Consider the following 18,047-nt stretch of genomic DNA (forward strand, 5'->3'; position numbering starts at 1 on the left):
AGAGGCCCGCGTACCGCAAAAAAAAAAAAAAAGCTTCCAGAATTTTTCTGAATTCAGTCATCACAAAATATGTAGATGGTTAATACTAATGAATTTTCCTGGTTTCAATGGAATCATAACCTTTGAATAGCTACAGAGATACTTAATAGATGTAAAGTCACAACCTCAGGAAAGATTCATAGATTTTGGCAAGTCTGACTATGCTATAAATTCCTCAGGCTGCCTTTGCAAAATAAATTTGAGAATGTGTCTGGGTTGCTGGTCATCTACTCCATTAAGGTGACTCGTTTCAGAATATCCATGGAATTTTGGAGATAAGAGTTTCAGAATAATCTTGAAAAGTATGCATTCAAACACAGCATAGTCCAGCTGTGGTTCTGTGAAAGCATATTTTTCATGAAACTTCTAAAATAGAAGCTGAAAGCTATGTTTGAAAAATACTATTTCTCCTCACTGATTTTTAGAAAAAGCCTTTTTAAAAAAATTCCAATAATCATTCAAATTTCAAAAAAACATGTATTCCTCTGACAACTTTCTTGCTTCTCACTTTTGAGTTCTAAGAAGGGGAAGAGAGAGACAAAGACAGACAGAGATGACAGGACGAAAAATCTTACCAAGAGCTTGTTACCAGCCTCATAAAGGTACAGACCCCCTCTTCCAAAACGCTCTGCTTTGCTCACAAGGAACTTAGGAGCTATGCCTTCTGGAATTGTCCCTTGGAAATTTTCACATCGTGAGGCAATAAATGAATGAGAGGTATGACTTTTATTTGTAAAGTGGGAGATAGGATATTTGAAAGGGAAGTGAAGAGTTAAACTGGCAAATGGCTGAAACATTTTGGGGCAAATCACTGTTGACAAAGTTCGTACTGAAGTTGATTCCATTAAAGGTACTTAAAGAGTACCCCCTGACAAACATTTGTGTACATAAAAGAAGCAAGTAGTCCAATGTGAAGATTTCTGGTCTTCAACATCCAGCATGATTCAGGCCATACCTGTTACCTTTTCAAGTTTGCTTCGCACTTAGAGGATAATTTAACATGAAGTTCGTGAAGTTTAGACTTCAGGGCCCCTGTCTTGCAAGAGCTCCTTCCAAAGCCTTTAGCTATGTGTGACATTTGCAATATTTGTCAGTTTTTAAAATTTGTGATTATTATGACTTCTGTTCTCATTCTAAGTAAGTATTCATTTTTGTACATAATTTTATATTTGCAATTTTGTATTTTTCTTGAAGCGAGCCCCCCTAATTGTGTAAGCTTTTGGATAACACAGAAGATAGATCCACCCCTATTTGCACCATTTTGTACTTACTTGTTTTCCTTTAGTCCCACAGTTACTTTGAGGATGGGGTTACTATTCTGAAAACAGGAAAATTAAATGAACCTGTGCATCCTAGATGCTGTGATTCCTCAAGCCTTCTTTCCCTTCTTGGTTCCCAGGAAAACTAGTAGCTAGACCCTCAGGCTTCTGCCAGGAGACTGCAAGAATCTCCTCTGGGAATCTGTCCAGCTAAGAAGGAAGGAACCAAAGGTACTGGCAGAAGTTCCAGTTGGACCTCTCTACAATGAAGGTCACAGTAGACGAGCCCCACTCATGGGCATAGCCTTCCAGTTAATTTTTTTATTCTCACACTTTAAGTATGAATGGACAACTAAGGATTATCAGGCATCTGAGGGCAGCCTCAATATGAAAGATAAAAACAAAATGAACAGAAAAAAAATTAAAAACTTGAAGAAAACACAGACCATGCATAGGCAAGGAAAGTAAACTATCACCAGTAACCTCAGAGAAGTTAAGAGAAGCTATAGCAACCAAGAAATAAGAAGAGGATAATATATTAAAGGTAAATTTAGAAAACGAAAAGGAACTTTTGCAAGTTAGGTTGTTTATTTCTGCTATTCTTTGAGTTGAAGGATGAGTTGAGGAAATCTCCCCAGAATAGAGTAAAAAGATAAATTACACAAAATGTTGATTTGACATTTGCATACATTATGAAATGATTACCATATAAGTCTAGTAACCATCTGTCCCCATACAAAGTTATTATATTATTGACCATACTCCTTATGCTATATATTACATCCTAGTAGCTTATTTATTTTGTAACAGGAGGATTGTATCTCTTAATCCCCTTCACCTATTTCATCCCACCAGTAACCCCTCCTCTCTGGCAAGCACCCAGAGTTCTCTGTATCTATGAGACTGTTTCTGTTTTATGCTTGTTTGTTTGTTTTGCTTTTTAGATTCCACGTTTGTAATCATTTAAATCGTTGGCCTGTCTGGAATTTTAGTGTTTTCATGTAAGATGCTATTATTTTGCTGCATTTATTTCAGTCTTTTCTTGTTCATGTTTTTATACATAGATATAATCATAGTGTATATACAATTTATTTTAAGCCTAAATGTTCTTTCTTAGCCTGGAGAGTCTTAACCATTTTGGGGGGAAATGTAATGAAATTTCAGACAATTGCATGTATACTACAAATTTTATATATAATTTCAGGTCTCTAATTAGATATAGTTTTTACACAAACAGTAGCTTATTGCACACTGGACTTTCTCACCTAGTGAGTCACATATCTTGCCTGTTGTCCCATATCAGTATGTAAAGGGCTTCCTCTTTATTATGGCTACATTATATTCCATTAGATGAATATACCATAATTAATTTAACCATATAGTACTATGATGAACATAGTACAATATCATGTAGAAATTAAAGGAGTCTGGAGCTGTACTGCCTGGGTTTGAATTCCAGCTCCAGCACTTACTAGCTGTGTGACCTCTCCGAACCTCAATTTCCTTATCTGTAAAATGGGAATAATACCTACTCATAAAGTACCCATCTGTAAAATGGGAATCATACCAACCACATTAGGTTATGAGGATTAAATGAGTTAATATATATAAAGCATTCAGAACAATGTTTGATCCAGAAGTAAGTGCTAATTTCTTGCTAATACTCTGAAGAAACTTATACATGTGTGAGTATATACAAATGATAAATTTCTAGCAGCAAAATAGCTGGACCAATGTGTGTGTTTGTAACTTTAATGGATATAGATATGAGCTAAAATACGACCTTTGTTGCTGCTGTGTGAAAAAATTAATTATTTAAATTCTACTAAAATGCATTAGTTCAAGCTAGTCATTCTAAGATACCATGATGATCGTTGATAAATGTGTCTCCTGACATAGTGACATCTGAGAAACATTTGCAGCATTTCTATCAGTTCAGTTCATTTCACAACAGGAAACCTGCCCTTTAGAAGGATCTCTGTTTATCCTTATCCTTTATGTAGTTGCTACTACTCGTAAATAAAGTTTTTACTCTAGTTTTATTTTTATTGCAGTTTTTGATATTTATACTTGGATACTTTATAACAAAATATTAAAAACAAACACACAGGATAAAAAGACAGCAAAGTTGGAAAAGTTTCCTAACAGTCTTTTAAAATATAAAGTTGAATCTGCTGAATCTGCTGGAGGACAAAAGGGAGGTAGTTCTAGTGATGAATTGTAGCCTGAACTTGAAACACTGTATAAAATAAGAACAGTCCAGAATGTCCTTTGATACTGTAGAAGAATTGATACAATAATAAAGCAATTAGTTATATTTCCAGAATGAAAAAACAGCTTTATTATTTCAACAGTATATTTGGGTGGCCTATTATTGCAGGTTACATAAATATAGATACAATTTAAAATAGTTAAATGTAGTATTATTAAAGGTTGAAAGTGCTAATAACCACATATTCCATCTAAATCACAATTCTCTTATAGCTTATGAGTTTTAAAAATTGCAATGATCAGTGGGGAAATTTTTTTTAATTAAAATAATATCATGTTACTATTCAGCAATAAAAAAAGAAAAAATACTAGTTATACATGCAACAAAGTGGATGCATCTCAAAAGCATCATGTAGATGAAAGAAGCCAGACACAAAAGAGTATATACGTACAATTGCATTTTAATAAAATTCATGAAAAAACAAAACTAATGTGAGATAATAGAAAATGATTATATGGGTATTATACATCTTTCAATACTCATCAAAATGAAGACCTAATACGTATATTTTTTATGTTAATTATACCTTAATTTAAAAATATGATAGCAGTTAAAATATAATAGCATGTTTCTGAGCATGCAGTCTGTATGTACAATAAACCATTAGAAATGATTCCCAAGGTTTTTAAAAATCAAGATGTTGATAAAAGCAAGAAAAATTGTATATATTTATATCATATATGTTATGTAAAATATATTTAGACATATATAACATAACCATCAACTGATTTTAACTCTGTAGTTAAAATAATTGAAACTGAACAGTTTCAGATATAAAATATTTTAAAAGACTTCCAAAAAGCAGCACACATTATATAATATAATATTATGATCTAGATGAATGGTTCTGATTTTTGCAAAACATATATCTACTGAAATGTGAAAACTTTTAGGAAAACATACATGAAACTGGTAAAATTTCATCATTATTGATGAGATTTCAGGTGTTTTATATAAAAGTATTGTAATAATTTACTTAAAACAAATAGAGAAAAGTAATTTTATTTATTTATTGAGCTTCAAAGCTCCAAAGATAAGTTAGTGGTTTTTATTGATCTTATGGAGATGATAGAATCATCTGAAATAATAGATCAAATTTATTAGTAGTATATTAAAAATTAGTTCAATAAGAAATCTTACATAAAATTCAAATTGAATTTTGTACAGACTGAGTGAGGTTAGAAAGAAAATCTGGACTTTCAGCCAAAAGTTTAGAAAATTTTCCAGATTATTTAAAATTATTTTTTTTAATTTTTATTGGAGTATAATTGATTTACAGTGTTGTGTATGTTTTAGGTGTACAGCAAAGTGAATCAGTTATACATATATCCACTCTTCTTTGTTTTTTTAGATCCTTTTTCCATATAGGCCATTATAGACTATTGAGTAGAGTTCCCTGTGCTATACAGTAAGTTCTTATTAGTTATCTATTTTATGTATAGTAGTCTGTATATATCAATCCCAATCTCCCAATTTATCCCTCCCCCCTTATCCCCTGGTAACCATAAGCTTGTTTTCTACATCCATGACTCTACTTCTGTTTGGTAAGTAAGTTCATTTGTACCCTTTTTTTTAGATTCCACATATAGGCGATATCGTATGATATTTGTCTTTCTGTGTCTGACTTACTTCACTCAGTTTGACAGTCTCTAGGTCCATCCATGTTGCTGCAAATGGCATTATTTCATTCTTTTTTATGGCTGAGTAATATTCCATTGTATACATGTACCACATCTTCTTTATCCATTCATCTGTTGATGGACATTTAGGTGGTTTCCATGTCCTGGCTATTGTAAATAGTGCTGCAATGAACATTGGAGTGCATGTATCTTTTGGAATTACAGTTTTCTTCCGGCATATGCCCAGGAGTGGAATTGCTGGGTCATATGGTAATTCTATTTTTAGTATTTTAAGGAACCTCCATACTGTTCTACATAGTGGCTGAATCAATTTACATTCCCATCAACAGTGTAGGAGGGTACCCTTTTCTCCACGCCCTCTCCAGCATTTAAAGTTAGTAGATTTTTTGATGATGGCCATTCTGACCAGTGTGAGGTGATACCTCATTACAGTTTTGATTTGCAATTTTCTGGATATTTGAATTCAGCATTAATTGACTGTATTCAACTCTCTCTGGATGACGTGATTTTAAAATGTAAATCAAATAAATCACTTTAAATGGTGTTGGGTAAGTTTGATTTTTCTATCACAAATCAAAAAAAATCTAAATTATATGGATGAAAGGTAGGGAATCAAAATAATAAAAATTGGAAGAATATTTGGATTTCCATGGGCAGCCTGTGATGCAAGGCTGAAAAAGCAGTTAGAAATTGAATCAAGCCTCATATATTTAGTTTTACAGAAGTTACGGGGAATTCCCTGGTGGTCCAGTGGTTAGGACTCCAAGTTCTCACTGCTGAGGGCCCTGGTTCAATCCCTGGTCCAGGAACTAAAATCCCACAAGCCGGGCGGTGCAGCCAAAAAAACAAAAAAAGGAATTATGAAACTTGAGTAAGCCTTTGGAAAGTAAAATTTTCTTTAAAGATTCGGTTTTAATAAACAGTATTCTAACTGTTTGTCATTTATTAAAAAAATAAATGTCATTTATTTTTTGGCTTTACAAGAAGCCAGTTTCAGTTATTGAAGATGATAGATTAATTCATAATTGACTAAAATGATTAAATATATAAAACTAAAGTAAGGAAACTATGAAAGACAAGTGACAGATATAGAAATGAAGAAATATGAAATATAATATAAAACAAAACAAAATGAAGGGGACTTCCCTGGTGGCACAATGGTTAAGAATCCGCCTGCCAATGCAGGGGTCATGGGTTCGAGCCCTGGTCTGGGAAGATCCCACATGCTGCAGAGCAACTAAGCCTGTGCATCACAACTACTGAGCCTGTGTTCTTGAGCCCGCGAGCCACAACTACTGAGCCCACATGCCACAACTGTTGAAGCCCATGTGCCGAGAGCCCGTGCTCCAAAAGAGAAGCCACCACAATGAGAAAGAAGCACATGCACCCCCAGCGAAGTGTAGCTCGCCACAACTAGAGAAAGCCTGTGTGCAGCAACAAAAACCCAATGCAGCCAAAAAGTAAATAAATAAAATTTTAAAAAAGCAAAAGGCAAAATGAAGATTAGATTCTAAAAGAATAATTAAATTATCAAAGAAAATATATGAATATGTGTTTATTGTTTGATCATTAAACTGAAATTAAAAAATACAATGAACTTTCAAGTTCTTTCAACATTGAATCCTAAATCTTGGCCAGATTATAATTATGATGTTCTGTGGATTGAAGCTGAATAAAAATTAATATTATTAAGCTAGGTAATTAACTATGGGATTCCAATAAATAAATATATGATTTAGTTGTTAGTAGAGATATTAAACATACACAAATTTCAGTATTATAAAAGTCAGAAATTTTTCAAAGTAATTTTTAGTGTAGTTCAGCAGAAGCTGAGATATAAATTCTCAACTTTTTGAATACATCTACTGACTCTCAGTTTAATGGGGAAGTCATTGGAAGAGTCTGACGATTCCCTCTGTTAAATCACTGCAGGGCTGCATTTAGTTAGCTAAGTGACAGTTGTATCAAATAAAAGATAACACCAACAATTTCTAAAAATCAACCAAAGACTTGGTAGTTATAAGAACAATTTCATGATTGTGCCCTAACTTGGTAGTGTCTATAATATATGTAGTTTTAGTTTATTTAGGGAGTAAAAAGGAATACGTTTTAATTAAATTTATTAATTTTGAATATCATTCCTGACTTTCATAAATATCGCTTTTTTTTCTTTTTTTTCCTTCACAAGCAATTTATGAGAATTCCTGTTTCTTTTTTTAAAAAAGTGTTTTGTTGGCCGGAATGTTTTGAGAATTTTCGAGGACAGAAGGTAAGTCTGATAAAGAATACAGATTACTTTTCTTTCATTTAGCGTTTTCCAGTTGACTTGGTTGCAAAGATAAATTTTTTTCAAATAGTGCATTTTCATCTTTCATATGCTTCTTTGCTATTATTTCAGTTTGGTAAGGGTCTTTCTAATCAGTTGAATATCAAATAGAGTGCACACATCAAAAGTGAATTCACAATGTGCTGTTTCTTCTAAACTTCTCTAATGGACTGCAAGTTCCTGTCATTCTCTACAACCCAAAAGTGGGTTGGTGGTCTTGTGGTTGTAGCCAGACCACCATAGCAACATTATGAGCCCCTGGAGGTAAAGTTCAGGTAAATGCTTGGCAAGTGAATGTTTTTCAGTTCTACAAAAACTAAGTCTGCTTATCATGTGCTAGGTCCTGTTAGATATTGCGGTTGCAATGGTGAATAAAATATCTAGGGCCCTACCTTCCACCAGAGATACAGAAAAAAAATTTAAAGTACTGAGTGCTACAAAAGGAGTGTGCACAAGTTGTGATAGGGTATGAAAGAGGGGTACCTAACCCAGAATTGACTGGGCATGTTGGGAAAGACAAGGGACACTGTTTTGAGTAGCCTTAAAAAACCACTGTTTTGAGTAGCCTTAAAGTCAGCTCCGTGGAGAAGGCAGGAAGGGCAAAAGAAGCAGAGAAAACAGCAAGAGTGAATGGCCCCAAAGCGTAGAGTGATGTGATGTGTCTGCTAAGTGAACAGTTAGAGGCAGAGAGTGGCTCTTCTCTCCCACATTAGCAATCCTACTATGTACAAAGATAGGGGCTGTTAGGGATACGTTGTAATAAGCTGCTGTAACATTTAATCCTCTCAAGAAACTTGTTGGATGCCAGATGAAGGAATCCGGGCAGGTCAAGTTTTCACTTGCCCCTGGTGACAGAATTAAGGAATGACGGAGCAGCTAGGATGCAAATCCAGGCCTCCTGGCTCCATGTGTTCTTTCTACCATTGTTAGGAAGGCACAATGCAGTCCCGTGGAGGAGGACAGGAATGTGTAAGCATCAAACAGGAATACAAATACGATGTTAAAATAATGCTTTGATGTCAGAGGGAGAATTCTGTCTGAATTTAAGGATGATTTATTGCTCAATCTCAGTAGTAATCTTGAAAGTACAACTTAAAACAATGAGACAGCATTTCACACAAAGATTAAAAAGGTCTGATAAGACCAAGTTTAGTGAGGATGTGAAGAAACAGGAAATCTCATGCCTGCTGCTGAGAGTATAAATTAGCACATCCACTGTGGAGAGCAGTTTAGCAATATCTAGAAAAGTTAAAGAGGTATATATCCTCAATCCAGCAATTCTCATTCTAGGTATATATTTCTGAGATTCTTTTGCACACATATCCAAGGAGATATACAAGAATGGTTATTGCACCATTGTTTCTAACACCAAAAACTGGAATTAAACTAAATGTCCAACAGGAGAATGTGCAAACTGTGATATAGTCATACATTGGGATACCATGCATAGTTATAATGAATGTATTAAGATAAATTTCAAAAATGAGTGAAAATCCCTATTTGCAAAATAGTATACCATCTACTTAAAGTTTGAAAAATATGCCAAATTGTTGTGTTATATGTTTTAGTTCATGTAGTCCTATGTATTAATAAAGACATGTAGGTGAAGAAAAATGCCGAATTTAGATAAAAGATTATGATTACTTGGGGGCGGTTATGAAAGGGCTACTGGGAATAGGGAGGTTGACGTTTTATTTCTTTAAGAAAAATAAGGCAAATATGGATAAAGGATTTAATAGAGCAGAATAGTTGATAGATGGGTGTTTGTGTTATTGTCTATCACAATGTTTTACAAAATTTTTTGAAAAACAGGGAAAATGGCAGTTTAATTACCTGAAAAGTTAGGGTGTTATTTTGTTAGTGTTTTTCAAAACACTGGTTTGTAACCCATTAGAAGGTTAAATCAATTTAGTTTTTGTTTGTTTGTTTGTTTGTTTGCAGTACGCGCGCCTCTCACTGTTGTGGCCTCTCCTGTTGCGGAGCACAGGCTCCGGACGCGCAGGCTCAGCGGCCATGGCTCACGGGTCCAGCCGCTCCGCGGCATGTGGGATCCTCCCGGACCGGGGCACGAACCCATGTCCCCTGCATCGGCAGGCGGACTCTCAACCACTGCGCCACCAGGGAAGCCCTAATTTAGTAACTTTTTAAATGACTAATTTTTATTTTTTTATTACATGACATATAAGTGTTAATTTAAGGTGTACACCATGTTGATTTGTTACATTTGTATATTTTAATATGATTGCCATTCTAGTGATAGTTAGTACCTTTATCATATCACACAATTTTCTGTGGTTGGAATAATTAAGATCTGGTCTTTTAGCAAGATGATTATAATACAATATCATTGTCTTTGTTCACTATACTGTGCATTAGATCTCCAGGACTTATTTACTACTAGTTGCAAGTTTGTACCCTTAAACAAATCTCTCCTGTTCCTCAACCTCCCAGGCCCTGATAACCACCATCTCTGTTTTTATGAGGTTGATTTTTTTAGATTACACATATAAGCAGTACCATATGGTATCTGTCTTTCTCTGACTTATCTCACGTAGCATAATGTCCTCAAGGTCCGTCCATGTTGCTGTAAATGGCATGATTTCCTTCTTAGTCATGGCTCCATAATATAGCATTGTGTATATGTGTGTGTGTGTGTGTATACATGTATATGAATAATGCTGTGATAAATATGGGAGTGCATATATCTCCTTGACATCTTATTTTCATTTCCTTTGGGTATATACCCAGAAGTATCATAAGTAGATCTATTTTTAATTTTTTGAGGAATCCCATCTTTTTTCCATAGTGGGTGGACCGATTTACGTCCCCGCCAATAGTGTACAAAGTTCCTTTTTCTCCACATCCTCACCAACACTTGCTATCGCTTATCTTCTTTTTTTTATATATAAATTTATTTATTTGGTTGCATTGGGTCTTTGTTGCTGCGCGTGGGCTTTCCTCTAGTTGCAGCGAGCGGGGGCTACTCTTCATTGTGGTGCGCGGGCTTCTCATTGCAGTGGCTTTTCTTGTGGCAGAGTGCAGGCTCTAGGTGTGTGGGCTTCAGTAATTGTGCACATGGGCTCAGCAGTTGTGGCTCGCGCGCTCTAGAGCACAGGCTCAGTAGTTGTGGCGCGTGAGCTTAGTTGCTCCACGGCATGTGGGAATTTTCCCAGACCAGGGCTCAAACCCGTGTCCCCTGCATTGGCAGGCGGATTCTTAACCACTGTGCCACCAGGGAAGTCCCTCACTTATCTTCTTGCGATAGCTGTTCTAAGAGGTGTGACGTGTTACCTCATTGCGGTTTTGATTTGCATTTCCCTGGTGATTTGTGATGTTGAGCATCTCTTCGTTTATCTGTTGGCTGTTTGGATGTCTTCTTTGGAAGAATGTCTGCTCAGTTCCTCTGCCCATTTTTTAAATTGGATGTTTTTGTTATTGAGTTGAATGAGTTCTTTATATATTTTGGATATTAATCCCTTATCCAATATATGGTTTCCAAAAATTTTCTCACATTCTGTAGGTTGCCTTTTCTTTTGTTGATTGTTTCTCTTGCTAAGTAGAAGCTTTTAAGTTTGTAATCCTACTTGCTGATTTTTTTTTGTTGTTTGCGCTTTTGGTGTCATTTTAATGACTAATTTTTTTTATTTTTCTAATTTTTTTAACATCTTTATTGGAGTATAATTGCTTTACAATGGTGTGTTAGTTTCCGCTTTATAACAAAGTGAATCAGTTATACATATACACATGTCCCCATATCTCTTCCCTCTTGCGTCTCCCTCCCTCCCACCCTCCCTATCCCACCCCTCTAGGTGGTCACAAACCACCTAGCTGATCTCCCTTTGCTATGCGTGTACTTCCCACTAGCTATCTATTTTACGTTTGGTAGTGTATATATGTCCATGCCAGTCTCTCACTTTGTCACAGCTTACCCTTCCCCCTCCCCATATCCTCAAGTCCATGCTCTAGTAGGTCTGTGTCTTTATTCCCATGAATGACTAATTTTTAAAATAAAATAGAAATATCAGCTGAATTGCATGTAGTAAGGATTTATACATTTATACATTTATAGATTATATACAGATGACCCCCAAATTACGATTGGCTCCATTTACAATTTTTCAACTTCGTGGTGGTGTGAAAGTGATATGTATTCAGTAGCAACCAGACTCTGAATTTTAAATTTTGATCTTTTCTCAGGTTAGTGATATATGCTATGATTCTCTTTCATGGTTCTGGGCAGCAGCAGCGAACCACAGCTCCCAGTCAGCCACATGAGCATGAGGGTAAACAATCAATACATTTACAACCATCCTGTACCCACACAACCATTCTGTTTTTCACTTTCAGCACAGCATTCAATAAATTACATGAGGGCCTCCCTGGTGGCGCAGTGGTTGAGAGTCCGCCTGCCGATGCAGGGGACACGGGTTCGTGCCCCGGTCCGGGAGGGTCCTGCAGGCCGTGGAGCGGCTGGGCCCCGTGGGCCATGGCCGTTGAGCCTGTGCGTCTGGAGCCTGTGCTCCGCAACCGGAGAGGCCACAACAGTGAGAGGCCCACATACCGCAAAAAAAAATAAAATAAAAAATAAATAAATAAATAAATAAATTACATGAGCTATTCAACACTTTATAAAATAGGCTTTGTGGGGAATTCCCTGGCGGTCCAGTGGTTAGGACTCCATGCTTTCACTGCTGAGGGCACGGGTTCAATCCCTGGTTGGGGAACTAAGATCCCACAAGCTGTGTGGTACAGCCAAAAAAAAAAAAACCAAAAGAAAAAAGAAAAAAAATAGGCTTTGTGTTAAGATGAATTCGCCCAACTGTAGGCTAATGTAAGTGTTCTGAGCACATTTAATGTAGGCTGAGCTAAGCTAAGCTATGATGTTCACTAGGTTAGGTATATTAAATGCATATTTGACTTATGATATTTTCAACTTACAGTGGGTTTATTGGGATGTAACCCCATCATAAGTAGAGGAAAATCTGTACGTGTTTGTTTGTGTGTGTGTGTGTGTGTCTGTGTGTGATGTATGGGAGGGTAAGCACATGTCCTGGTTTGTCTAGGAAAGTCCCAGTTTATGCCTGTTAACCCAGAGTGATTTTCAGTAGTGTTCCCTTTAAGTCTAAAAATGTCCTGGTTTAGGAAAATAAATTATATGGTCATCCTGGTTCTAGGTCTTGATGTAACTTTACTATGGGTTGCAATTTTTAAAAAAGTATGAAAAATCCTGGCCTAGATGGTATCTGAAGCACCATTCTTTCCACACACCTATGGGATCTTAGCAGTATCCCATTGACCTAAATGCAGAGGAAGTTCCATATCAAAATGCTATCCAGGTGGTAAAAAAAAAAATATCCAGTGAAATCTCCTATATAACCATGATTTATATTTACACACATTCATTATATGTATATTTTCTAACATAATAGCTGCCATTTGTTGAGCACTTACAATATGCTAATTATCATGCTAAGTTTTTTACATGTATTATCTCACTCAATTCTCACAACTCCTGAAAGAGATGGATTCTATTATTATTCCCGTTTTACAGATAAGGAAACTGACACAAATTGAATAACTTGCCTCAAATCATAAAGATGGAGCTGTATGGAATTCCTACAGTATGCACCTGATTTTCACAATATTAACACAAAGAAGATTAATAAAATATATTTGCTGTAAAATTTTGTTTTGGAATATAGTAGAGGGAGTTTTCTTTCTTTTTAAATCTTTTTTAAGGAATTTCTAATAAGTATTAGAAGTTATCTTCCTTTGACATATTACAAGGACAACACTGCAAAAATTTACTCTCAAAATGCCCATCACCCTTACATATTTGGTTATTGGTTGGAAATGTCCAAAAAATTTGGTGAGATTCAGGTGGTGGAAGTGAGGCCACAGCTCTTGCTCTCTGAAGGCCATCTTGATTAGAGGTGATGAGAGACAAGGATTCCAGCTTGAACCCAGATAGAGCTATGTTCTTTATTAGTGTACTTGTGTATTAACAAGAACATCTATTGTTTTAAAATTGTAATAGTAGGATATCTTTCACTGTAGAAAATGTGCCAAATCCAGATAAGCAAAAAGAAAATATTACCTGTAATCCCTCCAATAAATGTTAACTGTTAACCCATTGCTAACCCATTTTTTTCCCAGTCTTTTTATTTTTAAAAAAATTTTTAAAAGATTTTTCTTGAAGTGGACAATTTTTAGAGTCTTTATTGGGACTTTCCTGGTAGTGCAGGGGTTAAGAATCCGCCTGCCAATGCAGGGGACACGGGTTCGAGCCCTAGTCTGGGAAGATCCCACATGCCGTGGAGCAACTAAGCCGGTGAGCCACAGCTACTGAGCCTGCGCTCTAGAGCCCGCGAGCCACAACTACTGAAGCTCGCATGCCTAGAGCCGGTGATCAGCAACAAGAGAAGTCACTGCAATGAGAAGCCCACGCACCACAACGAAGAGTAGCCCCTTCTCGCCACAACTAGAGAAAGCCTGTGGGCAGCCGAAGACCCAACTCAGCCATAAATAAATAAATATAAATAAATTAATTAAAAATAATAATAAGAAAAAAAAAACATGGGGCTGGGTGTGATCTCCTAGAAAGTAAATGAGAAGAGGTCGAGACCTGGGCACTCCAGTGTTCAGAGATGAAAAGAAGCCAATAAAGGAAATAGAAAACAAACATCCAGGACACAAAGGGTCTATTTGAAGATGGTCATACGCAATAACTCCATTTGTGAGAATTTATTCTAAGAAAATAAAAGAAACAGTACACAGAGATGTATGTATTAGGGTGTTTATTGTGGTGTTGCGTAAGACGAGAAACTTGGAGACAATTTAAATGTTCGTCCGCTGGGTCCAGTTTAATGAAATTATGGTGAATCTATACAATGAAATGCTATACTAAGGACAATAAAAGCATTATGTATCTATACATGTTAATAAAAAAATACTTATCTCATTTAAACATTTTAGTCCCATTTTGATAAAAAAGATTTACATGCCTATTTAAAGAATGAAAAGCAATGTATTAAGATGTTGACAGTGCCTCTGATTGGGTATTAGATAATGGTCAATATTTAGTTTCTTCATATTTTCTGTAGCTTTTACAATGAGTAATATTACTTTTACAAAGAGAAAAAAGGTTACAATAATAAATAATTGCAAAATATTGCAAGTAAGTTAAAAAAATTGCACAAATATAGGGAGAGATTTGGCAGCAGGAAATGTGAAAAAGACCTAAATATTTTAATTAACTGTAGTTTAGAGCCACCAAATATTGTCGCTAAATTAATTGGACTATGTGGTCTAGAACAAAAGAGATCATAATTTTATGCTACTCTGTGCTGTCAGACTATATTTCTAGATACGATATTTTATGAAAACATTTCTATTCTCTAGACAAGGCTTACTTTCTTAATCAGAATCATGTACAGACCTGAAACCATATTACATGAGGAAGAGGTAAAAGAGCTCTGGATATTCTGGGCCAAAGAAAAGTCAGTCACAATGGAAACCAGACTTCCTGCTTTCAAAGATAGGCAGGAGTATGATGAATAAATGGGATTAAACCTGACTATAGTGTTTCAAATAGGGTAAGACAAGAACCATCTGCATCAGAATTACCTGGAGTTCTTAATAAAATAAATTAATAAAACTGCGCCACCAGGGAAGCCCGAGTGGTAATCTTTTTTCTGGTGAAAGTCTTGCCTTGATGTTGATGGATGCTGATTGCTCTGTCATGCTGGTGGTTACTCCAGGTTGGGGTGCCTGTGGCAATTTCTTAATATAAGACACCAGTGAAGTTTGCCACGTGGATGGATTTTTCATTTCAGGAATGATTTCTCTGTAGCATGCAATGCTGTATGACAGCATTTTCCCCACAGTAGAACTTCTTTCAGAACTGGAGTCAGGAGCTTCCCTGGTGGCACAGTGGTTGGGAGTCCGCCTGCCAATGCAGGGGACACGGGTTCGTGCCCCGGTCCACGAGGATCCCACATGCCGCGGAGCGGCTGGGCCCGTGAGCCATGGCCGCTGAGCCTGCGCGTCCGGAGCCTGTGCTCCGCAGCGGGAGAGGCTACAACAGTGAGAGGCCCGCATACCGCAAAAAAGACAAAACAAAAACAAAAAAAACTGGAGTCAGTCCTCTCAAACCTGGCTACTGTTTTATCAACTAAGTTTACATAATATTCTAGTATTCTCAATACTCTAAATCCTTTGTCATTTCAACAATTAAGTCTGCCATCTTATGTGGGTGCAGTTTGTGTCACCCCAAAACAATTAAAATAGTAACATCAAAGATCATTGATCACAGATCAGCATAACAAATATAATAATACTAGCGAAAAAGTCTGGAATATTGCTAGAATTACCAAAGTGTGAGAGACATGAAGTGAGCAATTGGCATTGGAAAATGGTGCCGATAGACTTGCTTGATGCAGGGTTGCCACAAACCTTCAATTCGTAAAAAAGGCAGTTTCTGTGAGGCACAATAGAACTGAGGTATGCCTGTATGTCGATTGGGCTGGTCAGAGTGATTTGTGTCTTTCATTCCCAACAACTGTCAAAGAACGAATAGCTCTTGAGATAGTGACCTTGTAAGCAAAGAAAGCCTCAAATACATAAAAATGGCTTCTCCCCATCCCATATTTAAAGGTAAATAATTTTTTTTCAGCTATTCAATTACTTATTTCTAAGACATACCATTTGCTGGAAGGAAAATCACATTTGAATAGCAGAAGCAGTATATTTACTGGTGATGGTGTTTCCTTTTAATTTGGGGGGGGAATTATTGGATACAATAAATAAAATCAAGGTTAAAGTATCTTATAGAATTTCTTTCAGGTAAAGTAGAAATAAATCAAGAAGGCAATTACAACTTATTTGTCAAATCATTTAACATCTTTGTTCAAATTATAGTCAATTCTTGTCTTATTTCATCTTGTTAAATGCTTTATTTCCTACTCCCATTAACAAAAAAAACTATCTGCTAGTTACTGGGTCAATCAGAATTTAGCAATATATACTTCTGTTTCACTAAATACACAGGAAGAGTTTGACCATGAAAACTCTGGTTTTTACATATATTCTTAATAGTCTGCAAAGTCCAATACCAAAATTTGATACATGCAAACATACACAGTAGTCTCCCCTTAACCACAGTTTCGCTTTCTGCAGTTTCAGTTACCTGAATTCAACTCTGGTCCAAAAATGTTAAGTGTAAAATTCCAGAAATAAACAAATGATTTTGCCTTTTATTTCAGGAAAAGCCCAAAAGTCATCTCATGGGAACTCCCTCAACTCCTGATCATCAGACAGACACACGTGGGTACCCATCCTTTCCTTCTTTCCTATTATCAAATGTCAATCTTTCCCTCTGTGCAATAATATTGATTCCGTCTCCTCTCATCGTCTTAGAAAACTTATAGCAACCACTCTGACTTTTCTGTCCTAGTATCATCACCGTCTGTCTCTGGGACAAGTTACTTAACCTCCCTGTGCCTTATTGTTTTCTTTTAGGAAATAGGGAGAACAATGGAACATTCCACACAGGTGGTTGTGAGAATTAAAGGAGTGCTGAAAACAGTGTCTGTTACATAGCATATACAGGGAAAGTTACCTATTATTTTCATGTTTCTATTAGCATTTATATATATTAGTCTTCTTCCTCATCTAGTTACCCCACCTTCTCTTTACAGTCCAAAGTCTCAAAATAGTTTTCTATTTTAAAAGAGTTTTCTATTTTAAAAGCTTCTATTATGAACGGTCTTCTGTTGGGGACTTCCCTGGAGGTCCAGTGGCTGGGACTCCACTGCAGAGGGCACGGGTACTATCCCTGCTCGGGGAGGGAACTAAGATCCCGCATGCCACGTGGCGTGGCCAAATGAAACAAAACAAAACAAAAAACAAAACCAAAAAACCAAAACCAAAACAAAAAGGGTCTTCTGTCTACTGTAATGAGGCTTCTGTATCCAGAATTCCTCCTCCCATGACCTCCATGCACTAAATCTAATGAATATTGGATAGATCTTATTTTAGTTGACTTCTCAGCACTCAACGAGTATAATTTTCATCCTTTTTGAGTTCTATTCCCTTGACTTAAATGGTACCAAAACCCCTCGTCCTTCTGCCACCATATTCTTTAAACTCTTCGGGGGCATCCTCTCTTCCTCTACCCAAATTTTAGATGTTAAGAGTTCTTCAAGGCTCTCTCTTTGGTCCTTTTCTCTTCACTGTATTCCCTCTCCCTGTACGATCTCATGGCTTCATTTACCATTTGCAGCAGATACTGTAAATAAACTCAATAGTCACTGCCAGCTAGCTTTTTCTTCTTCCACCATAGAGGCTGTAAAGTGAAATACTGGATTTCCAAGCTTTCTTTGAGGCTTAAAGGAGGCCATGTGACAGAGTTTGGGGTAATGAGACCAAATGTAAAGTTAGGATTTCTGGAAGGTCTTTGCTTTCCTGATAAGAGGACAGCTGAGGGAATTGGTTCTTTCCTCCTTCTTCAT

Source organism: Delphinus delphis, chromosome 12 (genome assembly GCF_949987515.2).
Source record: "Delphinus delphis chromosome 12, mDelDel1.2, whole genome shotgun sequence".
NCBI lineage: Eukaryota > Metazoa > Chordata > Mammalia > Artiodactyla > Delphinidae > Delphinus > Delphinus delphis.